At 46.2% G+C, this 13,722-nt stretch overlaps 1 long non-coding RNA gene across 1 annotated transcript; it reads left to right on the top strand.

Moving 5' to 3' along the window:
* Positions 1-8,565: 8,565 nt before the first annotated feature.
* Positions 8,566-10,292, top strand: LOC134757784 (uncharacterized). The gene is made up of 2 exons (XR_010132277.1): positions 8,566-8,653; positions 9,769-10,292. It is a non-coding gene; the product is annotated as an uncharacterized lncRNA (long non-coding RNA).
* Positions 10,293-13,722: the final 3,430 nt, after the last annotated feature.

Consider the following 13,722-nt stretch of genomic DNA (forward strand, 5'->3'; position numbering starts at 1 on the left):
GGCAAGTCCTCCAAAGGCCAGGGTTAACCAGGAATCATCTATCTGGCCAGAAAATAAATCCACCAGCTTCTTCGGTCCACCTCTTTGGAGAAGGGCCCATGGAAGGGGGTCCTGGGAGCACAACCTGCCCTGCGGGCTCACATGTGACCCAGGAAAGTTCTCCACCTCCTGTGCCTTTTTTCCCCCCAACAGGAAGTGGGCTGAGAGAAGCTCTGCCTTCATAGTTCCTGGGAGGCATGAACTGGTTGCTGCATGCTGAGCATTTCAAACTGGCACACGGTAGGGCTACCCATGTCTGAGTTATTGTCACATTGGTGATTCTTATAGCCAAAGGGGAGTTTCTAGTGCTGACTTGAGAAAGTTACCAGTGCCCCTGATATGGTTTAGATATTTGTCCCCTCCAAATTGCATGTTGAAATGTGATCCCCATTATTGGAGGTGAGACCTGGTGGGAGGTGTCTGGGTCATGGGGGTAGATCTCTCATGAAAGGCTTGGTGCTCTCTCCCTGGTAATGAGTGAGTTCTTGGTCTGTTAGGTCACTCAAGATCTGGTTGTTTAATAGAGCCTGGCACCTCCTCCCCTCCCTCTTGCTCTCTCTCTTGCCATGTGACACGCCTACTTTCCCCCATGATCGGAAGCTTCCTGAGGTCTCACCAGAAGCTGAACAGATGCTTGCATCATGTATCCTGTGCAACCTGCAGAAACGTGGGCCAGTTAAATCTCTCTTCTTTATCAATTACTCAGTGTCGGATATTCCTTTATAGCAACATGACATGGACTAACACACCCCCAAAGGGGGAATGTAGACAAAGTCTTGGTTCTTAGAAGGCTATTTTTGTGGCTAACATCCAGCATCAAATAATGTCTCAAAAATTTAAATAAACAAAAATTATTTAAAGTCATCCTGTCCAGAGAACATTTGAAGAAATCAATGAAAATTTGGGGTCTCATCTGGATGTTGAAAGCCCTCTTTCTCCTTTCTCATTTTTTTCTGTCATCCTCTCTCTCATTCATTCTTCCTTTCTCCAGCTTTCATTCTCTCTCTTTCTTCCTGTCTCTTTCTGTCTTCCTAATTGCACTTACAAGATGACTCAGTCTCTAATGAGGGCCCCGGAGTCTCCTGAGAAGTAAGTACAACAGCCAGAGTAATGAAGAATGTGTCCTTGATTATGTCGGGTATCTGGAATCTTGACATTTGTATGCAGTTAGATTTATTTCCAGTTTACAGCCTGGGCTTATGGAGGGGGCTGGGGCTAAGAAAACACAGCCTAGTTCAAATGCAAATGGAAGTCTTGAAGGACCCTGTAAGAATGCCATCCTCTAACCATTCTCCCTCCTGCGGTTGAGGGTGCCACTGAGGATGGTGAGGAGCAAGGTGCTGTTTGAAGGAATTGCTCTGTTCCTGCCAGTTTCCTTCATAAATCCTGGGCTCAGCTCTGCCCAGGCAGCACCAGATCTGGGTCTTATGCTGTTCTGCGGTCTGCCTGGGGCTCAGTCCCTGGGTCGGAACTGGCATATGGGAACCAGGATGCTGGTCCCTCTGTACCCATGGCCTCCTGTCCAGAAGGCCCTTGGGAGGGCAGCCTGGAGGGTCAGTCATTGGCGCCTCTCAGGCTTTCAGATCTGGCAATTTTTCAACAAAGCCACCAAAGACCCAGTGTCCCCTTCCCAGTTGGTGGCGCCACCAAATGCCCGGTTCCTCAAGCCAGTGAGCAGACAGCATCCTCAGGCCCTCCCTCATCTTCTAGCTGCCATGGAATCTATTAAATTGAAAATGCACCCCTGTCTGTCCACTCCTCTCCACACCCTGCTGCTGTCCCCAAGTCTGCACCTCTGTCCTCACCTGGGTCACTACAACAGCCCCCATGGGCCCTCCTGCTCCCACTCCTCTTCCCATGCCTGAAATCTACTCTCCGCACGCACCCAGAGTGAGCTCCTGAAAATGACCATGTGGCCCTGAGCAGATGTTTCAGCGGCTCACACTGCACTGGGAACAGCAGACTCCACCTCCTCATCACCTCCCACAAGGCCCAGCAGAGTCCTGCTGGTTCCCCAGATCACTTCCCACCACCTCCCCTCACTCCCCCATCCCAGCCGCACTGGCCTCTGGCTCCTCCTCCCATGCCCCAGTCCTCCTGCCCCAGGGCCTGTGCACCTGCTGCTCCTGCGTTCTGGAATGCCCTTCCCACAGCCGCCCTCTGACCTGCGCCCTCTTGCCCTTTGTTCTTCACCCAGGTGTCACCCACTCAGAGAACACCCCTGACCTTCCCAAGGAAGCCATCTGCACTCCGACGCCATATACCCGTGATCTGCACAGGACTGTCACCATCTGGAATTGATTGCCTCTCTTCCCGTTTTGCTATTGTCATTTGCACCCACAGGAATGTCACCCACATGAGTGTGGAATTTCATCTGTCTGTTCGCTGCTGGATCCCTGCTCTAAGTAAGAAAAGGACCTGTGGCAGAGTGAGCTCTGGATGAGGATTTGCTGAGGAATTGAATGAGGGAAAGACTCAGAGAATGGAATGCTGAGAATTCTACAATAAATATTTGAATCCTAGAGTGTTGGATTCAGGAGAAGCCCTTGGAAGCCATCTAGACAAACCCATTCATTTGCAAAGGGGTAAACTGAGGCTGAGGAGAAAAAAGTCACTTGCTCCACATCCCAAGGCCTGAGGGTCTTCTCCCTGCTCTGATGGGAGAGGGACCCCCTTTGTGCTGTTGTGTGTATAATGGTGATGTGTGGCTGGAGGGTGAAGGGGCTTCTTCTGCCCTTTGACTCATTGCCTGGGAAAATAGGGACAAAAGGCGCAAATTTTTTCAAAATGCAAACAACTATAGACAACGTCATTCAGTAGAGACAAAGTGGGTGCTCGGGTTGACAGAGAAACAGAAAAGCTTCCCTGAGGTTGAGGAGGGAAGAGGGGGCTTGAAGGTGGGTGAGCCCCAAATGTGACCTTCAACTCCTGGGAAGCTGTAGGCAAGGACATAGCCAAGGCAAAACCATCAAGAATGTAATTCACCAACAGAAACATTCACTGACCACCCTCAGGGCCTGAAGGTCTTTCCAAAGGTGAGTCAGAGTGGGTGCTTGGATGCTGATCTGGGGAAAAGGGGAAGCTGCCCTGAGCTGAAGAGTGTCCCTGCCAAATTCATGTCCACTGGAACCTCAGCATGTGACTTAGCTGAAAACAGGGCCCTGCCATCTCATACTGTCCTCCTCGGTCACACTGGCTGGAGGCAAAGCCCTCTCCCCTGTTTCCGGAAATCTCCAACCCTGTGCACCTTTTATCAATCTTCACTTGGGTGGATTGTTCGGTTCTCTAGAGCTCAACTCCAATCGCCCCTTTGCCAAAGGGCTTCCTTGAGAGCTGTTCTGGCAGGCGAGGCTCCTCCCCCTCCTGCTGGAGGTCCAGGGTCTGTGGGTGTACAGAGGGGCAGCCTGGCGAGGGCAGGGACTCTGGATCTTTTGTCCTCTGGTGTGTCCCCAGGACCTAGATCCGGCCTGACAGTAGGTGCTGCACTACTCCTGGTGAATTTATTGTTAGAAATTGACAGGTCCTTGCTATTCATGTCTGTTTCCTCCAGCCTTGCTGCTGAGCACCTGATGAACTTCAAACAATAGCGAAGCCAGGAGCCAGGCGCTGATGACCCCCAGGAGGAAGGTTGCAGAGGATGATGGGACAGAGGGGGATGGGCAGGAGTCTAAGCAGGCACTCAGGGAGGCTGCTTTCGTCAAGGATGCTGAAAGAATGGGGGTCTCATGGATTCTGGGAGAGATGGTCCAAGGCAGAGGGACAGCCAGTGTGGGCCTGGAAAGATGTGTGCCGCATGTCTGAGGGGCAGGGGCCAATGTGGCTGGAGGTAGATGGGAGAGGAGGACACTAGGGGCTGAGGTCAGAGGGGACACAACTGGATCTGTGCGAGACCTTGCATGCCACTGAAAGGGTGCTGGCTGTCACTGTCGTGACCAGAGCCTCTGGGCAGGTCTTCACAGAGGTCAGGCTGACTGCACTTGCGGATGGATTGAACAGCAGTAGTTAGAGGACAGCATGCATGGCTCAGGGAGGATTCCCAGGATTTGGGATGCGCAGCTGGAAGAAGGGAGGAGCTCCTGAATGAGGAGTGAGAGGTCCGGGAAGGGCAGCCTTGGTGGGGAGAGACGCCGGGACCTGCAGAGAAACTCCCTGAAAAGAACAGGGCTGAGCCATCTTTACCCCAGGCTCAGGACCTCCCTTTACTGTAACTGCCAGGACAATCCACTGTGCTGTCACTCAGAGAGTGAACCCAGCCTGACTTTGCACCTGTGTCTCCAAGGGATAAAGGTCAATGCCACAGCAGACTCCACTCCGATGCTGTCTTCAAGCCAAAACCTTAATATTCAATGAGAAATCTGCATTGATGAAATTTTCATTAAACAAACTTTATCCCTCTCACTCCTCTTGTTATTCGTGGCTTTGAGTATCAGGCTAATTTGGGTTTGATTGCCCCAGTGATCTGCAGATTGGAGCATTATTAAACATTTAGATGAGCAATCATGAGCCTGAGCCTCCCTCTCCTCTCTCAGCCAGAGCACAGGGGGCTCTGCTAATGATCACAATGGATTTGGGGCAGACACAGCAATTAGAGAATTATCTATAGTTTGAGCAAGATTTGACCCCTCTGTCTTCAAGGGAAATTAGCTGCTTGACTTACAGAGCACACAATTTAATTGATAAAATGTATGAAAAGAAAATTCTAGCCTTAGAGCCAGTTTTACAACTAACAAGCTGTGCAAATGCCTGAGCAGGCCCCTCTTTCTTTCTGTACCTCCTCTTGCCCCATCCATAGAGTAAGGAGGGCTGGACCAGGGCAGAGGCTTCAACATGTGGGCTGTGGGCTGAAATCAGCCTGGAGAGGGGCTCTGTCTGGCAAACTGTTTCATTTGTTTGTTTAGTGAACACTTTCCTAGCATTCATGATTTTGGGTTCTGTGTGTTTCATGTATGTTAACTTGTCTCATTCTCCCAATACCCCTTGAGATAGGCACTCTTATTATTCCCATTTTAGAGATGGGAAAACTCTGACCAAGAGGGGTTCAATACCTTACTGTGGGTCACCTGCTAGGCAGGAGTAAGGCAGGGTTTGAACCCAGATGGTCTGGTTCCACAGCCTATGCTATAAACTTCTGTGCCAAACTGTTTTATTATTATTATTATTATTATTATTATTATTATTATTGGAGGCGTAATGTTTAAAATGAAATTGTCAGAAATTTAAGTGTGTGATGTTCTTGACATCAAACATACCTTGTATGTTACAATAACGGAGCTCTCCCAATACTCAGTCCGCCTTCCTATCTTGCCACAGGCAGCTATTACCAACGTGCCCTTAGGGTGGAACATTCTCCTCCTGGCCTACCTCAGTCCCTCCAGTCCCAGAGTCTCCCCATCACCACGGCCAAATATAGCTCATCTTTGATAACTGAATTTACCCTCTTGATCATGCTTGGATTGCTTCATTGTTTGACTTACCTGCCTGGTGCTGGTAGGCATTTAGGAGTTGTTTGAAGGCATCAGAAAGCAACCCAGGCTGCCAGGACTTGAGGGTCCACGATCCCATGGAAAAGCGAACTGCAACGAGGTAAGCCCTACATTCTCCTTGAAGCTAGTAGCCTTGAATCTCCTTGAGCTAGTAGCCAATTTGTAAGTGCAGAGGGGTTGAGAAAGCAGAAAGCAGTGGCTCAGAGTTGTATGCCAAGTTCACAGATCTGGGGAGACGAAAGTTGACATTCAAGCTGACAAGAAAGCCAGGGTTTGAGGGACAGAGATGTCAGAGAAAATGGGACCCCTGACAGTGAGTCTGAATTTCTGTATCAGTGTTTGCTGATCCAGAATGAGATGCTCAGAAGCCAAGCTGAAAGTGGGTCCCCAAAAGCTAAGAAACCAAGCAGTTTTCATCAATATCATGATGCCGTAACAACAAAAATTAGGATTTAAGACTCAACAAACAGGAGTTCTGGAAAATATGCAAGTCTTTCGGTTGAGGTCCTCCAAGGAATTGCCCTAGAAGAAAGATCAAACCAAAATAAAGTAGGCCTTATAAAGACAGAAAATCAGCCTTAAATTACCTTAATCCCAGATTGATTAAGGTAATCTGTGCCTACCATCGTGGTTGACAGAAGAATTTACTCTCTGGGAAAAGATATCAAGAGACACTCAGTTTTTCAAATAAAATAGCCAGAAGTCATAAAAAAAAAAGTCATCAGAAGTATTAATAACAGGAGCAGGTGCAAATGACCAAAAACCAAGCAATAAAAAAGATAGACAACAAGAAAAGACCCACAGATGATTAGTTACTGAAATGATCAGATACAAACTTTGAAATAGCAATTAGTGATATATTAATTTAAAAAATGAAAAGCTGGAAAATTTCATCAGAAAAATGGAATTTATAAAGCAGAATCAGATGAATAGTCTCAAACTGAAAAATAAAATAACTAAAATTGAAAATACAAGTGATAGGTACATCAACAATTTAGACAAAGCAGGAGATAGGTGTGTTGAAAATCTACAGGCTGAGGTATGGCATAAAAACTTTGAAAATATAAAAAAGAGCATCAGAAAATATAGAATATGATGAAAGATCTAAATACACGTAATTGAAATTCTAAGGCTGGGTGCGGGGACTCATGCCTACAATCTCAGCACTTTGGGAGGCCAAGGTAGGTGAATTGCTTGAGCCTAGGAGTTTGAGGCCAGCCCGGGCAACATGGTGAAATCCCGTCTCTACGAAAAATACAAAAATTAGCATAGCTTGGTGGCAGTCATCTGTAATCCCAGCTACTCGGGAGGCTGAGGCAAAAGAATCACTTGAACCTGGGAGGCATGGGGTGCAGTGAGCTGAGATCGTGCCACTGCACTCCAACCTGGGCGATAGAGTGAGATCCTGTCTCAAAAAACAAAACAGGAAACAAATTCTACAGAAGCACTATATGAAAATATATTAGCTGAGGATTTTCCAAAGCTAGTGAAATACGTGAAATCAAAGATTCAAGAACTCCTAGCGTAATAAAAACAAGGAAAGATACACTTCACCACATCATAGTAAAACTGCCATGAGTGAAAGACAAAGGGAACATCTTAAACACAGCCAGAGAAAAACTATACATTTCCTTCAAAGAAGAAATCATAAGTAAACGGCGAATTTCTCAGTAAGATCGATGGAACTGGAAGATAACAGAATGACATAGATTCAACTGCTGAAAAAACATAATTGCCTGTCTACAATCTTATACCCATCAAAAATATGCTTTGAAAGCGAAGATGAAATAAAGGCATTTTTAGAGAAGTGAAAATCGAGAGACTTTATTGCCAGCAGATCTGCACTACAATGAACACCAAAGAGAGTTCTTCGGGCAGAAGAAAAATGATTCTAAATGGAAGTGTAGACGCGCAAGAAGGAACGGAGAGCCACAGAAAGGGTTAATACATTGGTAAATTTAATGAGTACACAAAACAATAACAAGAATGTCCCGTGGGGCTTACCGTATCTGTAGAATTAGATGATGTGACAGGGATGATGCGTCTATCCAGGAAAAATGTTTAATGGTGTTACAGTGCTCTATGGTTCCTCATTGTCCAGGAAGTGCCAAGACTCTAATTTAGGGCAGACCAGAATGACTGGAGGAGATATGTTATAATCCCTAGTATTACAGTGAAAGAATAATGAAGAGATTAAGATGAACGAGTTAATTGGAATTGACAAAATGGAATAATAAAAATACTCGATAAGAAAAAACAAGGCAGAAGAAGAGAAAGGTGATGCAAATTGAAAACAAATAGTAAGAAACCAGACCTAAATTGTATGAATAACTGCATTAAATATAAACAGAAAGACCAGTCTTATTTTTAATCCGTAGAGATAAACGGGTCTGTTTCTCATCTACTCCAAAATATTTCAAAGGTAGATGTGTGTATGAATCCCCTGAGGAGCTTTTAAAAATGTTTAATTCTCTGAGCCCAATTTCAGTAGTTTAGGGGTGGGATTTAAGAATCCGCATTTTTAATAAGACTCAGACCATTCCTGGAGAAACAGTGACCTCGCCTGTGGAATGGGAGGGATACGGACAAGGGATAAACTGTTCACAGACTGCTTTAGTTGTTGTGGAGCTTGGAGCTTAGCCAGGGGCTGATACAAAAACACAAATCAATGCAATGCAATAAATTGTGAAAGAATTGTCTTCTAGGAGGGACCTCTGTTCTCCTGCAAATGGCAGATGAGAGGAGTCACAGGTTTTCTCTCCTCTTAATTATTCAGATCTTGGCACCTGAGGAGCAGACCAGCTGGGGTTAGGAATCCAAAGCAGGGCAGGATCCGTCCACACACTCGTGTGTTTATTTATTTATGGAGCTCCAGCAAAGAAAGTTAAAAACAGGGCTGGCCCCTGGCTGGGAGATGGAGCCTGACACTGCATATGCGTCTGTGAGACTCAGTCTGGTCCCGGATGCCCGACTCCTCGAGGTCTGTCTGTGTACTGGGCCAAGGCCCTGCTGGCCGCAGAACATAGGCGGTGAGGGCTGCATAGGGAGGGGCTGTGGTTTCAGAGGCTGACGCAGCTGGCTGGCCTTCTGCTCCTGGTCTCCCGGAGGCTCCCTTCCCTCAGCAATAGAAGGTAAGACAAGGATCACATCCCAAGGTGGGAGGGGGCTCGTGCCAGCCCTGAAAGTGGTTGGAAGGTCTTTTTGTGGCAGCCAGGAAGGGCTGGCTCTGCTTCTAGATCCACAAAGCTGCTTGGATAGGGGCCGTCTCAGGCGGAGGGCCACGAGGGCTGAGGAGCGCAGGTCTACTCTGCCTCGGGCTGCCCAGGCGACATGCCCAGGGGTCTGTGTTTCTCCTGGAGCCTGTCAGGTTTGGGAGCACCCAGTGTGGTGGCCCAAGGTCCGAGGTCCAATCTAGGGAGGCAGTGGTGTTGGTGAACCTGGCCATGCTAACTTTGCTTAACTCTACCAAAAAAAAAAAGAAAGAAAGAAAGGTGTGGTAGGATATGGGTGACTTCTCTCTTTTGTCTTTTTCTGTTTTTAAGTTGATAGAATGTTTTTGTGTTTTGAACAGTTTAAATTAAGCAAAAAGTACAGAACGTTCCTATAAATCCCTTCAATACCCTGGCCCTTGCCACTTTCCCCTATATTACCATCTTACTATACATTTGTTAGAATTGATGAGTCAGGGCAGGGAATTTAGGGGTGGATTAGTAACTGCTATGGAGAAAACTAGGGAAGTGGGAAAAGTTCAAAGTCATTATTCGTTTTCGAGAAAACAAAAACGAAACAGAACAAGAAATGTGTAAAAGAAAGATGATTCAATTTTATACCTCATGGCTCAGTTGTGGATGCTTTTACCCATCGTGGTGTAAACACTGAGCATTTCTCTTTCTCCAGCTTTCTGGAGGTATAATTGACAAATAAAAATTATATATATTTAAAGTGTGCAAAGTAATGTTTTGATGCACGCATATGTTGTGAGATGAATACTACAATCAAAGTAATGAACATATCTGTCACCTGACATAGTTGCCTTTTTTTATGTGGTAAGAATACTTAAGATCTATTCTCTTAGAAAATTTCACGTGTACAATATTGAGTATAAATATACAGTATATTATTCTTAATGAGAGTCACCATGCTGTACATTAGGTCTCTGAAAATGTGTACTCTTTGGACTGTCTCCCCATTTTTAACGTCTTTCTCCCTCCCCTCCCCTCCCCTTTCCTTCCCTTCCCTTCGACAGGGTCTTGCTCTGTTGCCCAGGCTGGAGTGCAGTGGTGTGATCTCGGCTTACTGCAGCCTCTACCTCCCAGGCACAAGCGATCCTCCCAACTCAGACTCCCGAGTAGCTGGGACTACAGGCACGTGCCACCACACCCAGCTAATTTTTATTTTTTGTAGAGACGGGGTCTGGCCATGCTGCCCAGGCTCCTCTATATTTCTTACATATGTGAAGGCTCGATATGGCTCTCCCAGGAAGATGGGCAAAGGGGAATGTGTGAGGGGCTCTGGTCTGAGAACAAAATCCTCATGATTTTTGCTTCATAGCCAGTAGACAGTAGGTAATAACTAGAAAAATGAGCAAATAGCAACCTAAACATATTACTCAGAAATGAGCTGATACTCGTAGACATGCTAAAATTGCTGAAAATGGTTGTTCCTGGAGAGTAGTAGTGGGGGTTGGTGTGGGAAACTGCAGCTTTTCATTTTCAGCCATGTAATCCTATTACCCTGTATGACTTTGATAAAAATTTGAAAGAATATGTATTTTTGGTGTCAATTTCATATGTAAATAGATGCCTCTGAGCCAGAGTCAGCCCTCACACCTCTCTCTGTCCTTCCCACCCCCAACCTGGTAGCAAATCCTGTCGGTTTCACTGAGTTCACCTCTTAGCATGCCACCTCTCCCGCTGTGGCCCTAACTGCCATCATCTCCGTTGGATTCTTGCGGGTGCCTCTTCCTGGGTCTCCTTGCTCCTCCTTGGCTGCAGACTGCCTTGCAGATGGTCTATTCCCCACGGAGCCCGGAGGGTCTGCCAACAGTGGAGTCATCTCTGCCACTCCTCAACTCACAGCAGCCTGTGGCTTGTCTCCTCCCATGGAGTAAAAGCCAATGATGTTACAAGAATCCACAAGGCCCTGGAGGGCCTCACCATTCCCCTCACATCTATCTGTCCTGCAGCACAATGCCGGTCCATGCCCAAGAGAGACTCTGTTGCCTGGAACACAACAGGAGCTCAGCACAGCCGAGGCTCAGGGCAGAACACGCTTCTCCTCCAACAGAGCAGGAGTTAAGGAAGTGCCTGCTATTGCGGTCACTGTGAACATTATTATTCTAGAATATGAGCACATTGTGAGACTCTTACTGACTTGTTTGGTGTTTTGTACTTTTTTTTTCTTTTTTTTAAAATTTTCATTTATTATTTTTGTTTTTTTATTTAAAATTTTTTTTTTTTTTTTTTTGTAGAGATGGGTGGGTGTGGTGGCATGTGCCTGTAGCCCCAGCTACTCGGGAGGCTGAGTTGGGAGGATCACTTGTGCGCAGGAGGTTGAGGCTGAAGTGAGCTAAGATCATGCCACTGCACTCCAGCCTGGGCAACAGAACAAGAAGACCCTGTCTCAAAAAAAAAAAAAAAAAAAAGCTGGACGTGGTGGCTCACACCTATAATCCCAGCACTTTGGGAGGCCGAGGTGGGCAGATCACCTGAGTTCGGGAGTTTGAGACCAGCCTGACCAACATGGAGAAACCCCGTCTCTACTAAAAATACAAAATTAGCCGGGTGTGGTGGCACATGCCTGTAATCCCAGCTACTCAGGAGGCTGAGACAGGAGAATAGCTCGAACCTGGGAGGCAGAGGTTGCGGTGAGCTGAGATTGCACCACGGCACTCCAGCCTGGGCAACAAGAGCGAAACTCCATCTCAAAAAATAAAATTAAAAAAAAAATAGAAGTACATTAAAAATGGGGAGACAGTCAAAGGGTACACATTTCCAGAGACCTAATGTACAGCACGGCCACTCTCATTAAGAATAATAGATCTCCCTATATTGCCCAGGCTGGTCTCAAACTTCTGGGCTTGGATGTTCCTCCCCCCTCAACCTCCCAAAGTGCTGGGATTAAAGGTGCTAGCCGCTGTGCCTGGCCTATACTGTTTCGAGTGGCAGCTTTATACACACGAAGCAGGCTACTCCAACTGCTGGTTTCTCATGTATGAGGGAAACACGAAATGATGGAGATTCACTCCTCTTCGTCACCCTAGAGGGTGGAACTGATACCTTTAAAGTCTGTCTCCGAGGAACTGGGCTGGATGGAACTGCCACGAGGGTCACAGGGGCTCAACAAGAAAGCCCTCCTGCAGCCATGTTCAGCTTGGGGCCTGGAGAGCTGCTGTAAGGTACCAGAGCTTGGTTGGCAGGGGGCAGAGACTGGGTCCCACTTGTGTTAGAGGGCTGGCCCCCTGGGGTCAAAGGGGTGCTCCCAATATGCTGGCTGGGAGCACATTCTTAGCTGGTTCTCAGGCTTCAGTCATGGAGACTGAAGGACCAAGGTGGAAAGTCAAGGAGAACGTTCCAGCTTCCAGGCTGCATGTCCACCTGTCCATGCTGCTTATCGTCTCTCTTCTTCTTTCTTTATTAGGAAATGTTTTGTGTTAAGTAGAGCCCACTTAGAGCATCACAATTATTTTATATATTTTTCAAATCTTAATTTTATTTTAAATCTCACAATGAATACAAAAAATAGACCTTTATCAAAATTGAAACAATTGGATGTGTATGGGATAAAAGCATCCTCCTTTCCCACAATTTCACTTCCCTGCTCAGTATTATTTCATATAAATAGCCTATGTTCTTTTAGATTACTTTCTATGCATGTACCTCTATAAATGTGGGCATGCAAAGTGCATATATGTCAGTTATTCATACAGATAAATATATTTTTTCTTTCTTTTTTTTCTGAGATGGTCTCGCTTTGTCACTCAGGCTGGAGTGCAATGGCGTGATCTCGGCTCACTGCAACCTCTGCCTTCTGGGCTCAAGCAATTCTTCTGCCTCAGCTTCCCGAGTAGCTGGGATTACAGGCGCACGCCACCACACCGGGCTAATTTTTGTATTTTTAGTAGAGACTAGGTTTCACTATGTTGGCCAGGTTGCTCTCGAACTCCTGACCTCAAGTGATTGCCTGCCTCGGCCTCTGAAAGTGCTGGGATTACAGGCATGAGCCACCGTGTTTGGCCTACAAATATTATTCTTCACCTCCCTTTTTCATGTAATAGATGTCTGGGACATAGCCCTCTGCCAGTGCACAGTGACCCACCTTATTCCTTTAAATGCCTGCATAGTCACACACGGTATGGGTGCACCATATATTATTTAACCATTGTGTTATAGACAACTAAGTATTTTTCATTTGCTTATATATTCATTCATTCATTTACTTTTGCTGTTATAAATATTACTGTAGAGAACATCTTTAAATTTTTAACGACATCCTTTGTTATGCAAAAGTTTTAAAGTTTAATGTAGTCAACTGCAAGAGAAAGACACCCTTAACTGATTTAAGCAAAAGTAAAATGTATTGATTTATACAACTGAAAAACTCAGAAGTGAGACTTAGGTGGATTCAACGGATTAAACAAGCCACCAGGATTGTTTATTTCAGCTCCATTCTCCTCCATGACAGAGTCATTCTTGGGCTCTGCAGGAGGTAAGATGGCTTCTAGTAGCTCCAGAACCATTTATGTTTTAAGTCCATTTAAAATGATTTGAGCAGAATAATAAAACCTCAGTCTAAAAAGTGGCTTAGTTCCCCCTTTCCCCATCCCACCCCACACATAACGAGAAGCCTGAAGGTAGGTAGCTCAGAGAATGACTCAGTAACTCAAAACCTAAGGCTCTAGGGAGATTTCTTTGTAATTCCGTGATTTATTTTGGTATAGCCCCAAAATGGCTGCCACTTGCTGTGTTCACACAACAGTGTCCAATGAAGGTAGGTAAGCAAGCCTTTTGTCAGGCACATCTCTCTTTTATCAGACAGGTCAAATCCCCCCCAGAACCCTCCACCTCCCCACCCTACACCCCAACAGACACTCCCTCAGAGTCCACTGGCTGGACTGATTCATGTGATTCTGCCTTCCCTGCAAAGGAGGATGGGAAAGCAAGGAACGGGCACTCTCAGCCTCTGGATTGGGGAACTAAGG

The sequence above is a fragment of the Gorilla gorilla genome, chromosome 21, assembly GCF_029281585.2.
Source record: "Gorilla gorilla gorilla isolate KB3781 chromosome 21, NHGRI_mGorGor1-v2.1_pri, whole genome shotgun sequence".
Classification (NCBI taxonomy): domain Eukaryota; kingdom Metazoa; phylum Chordata; class Mammalia; order Primates; family Hominidae; genus Gorilla; species Gorilla gorilla.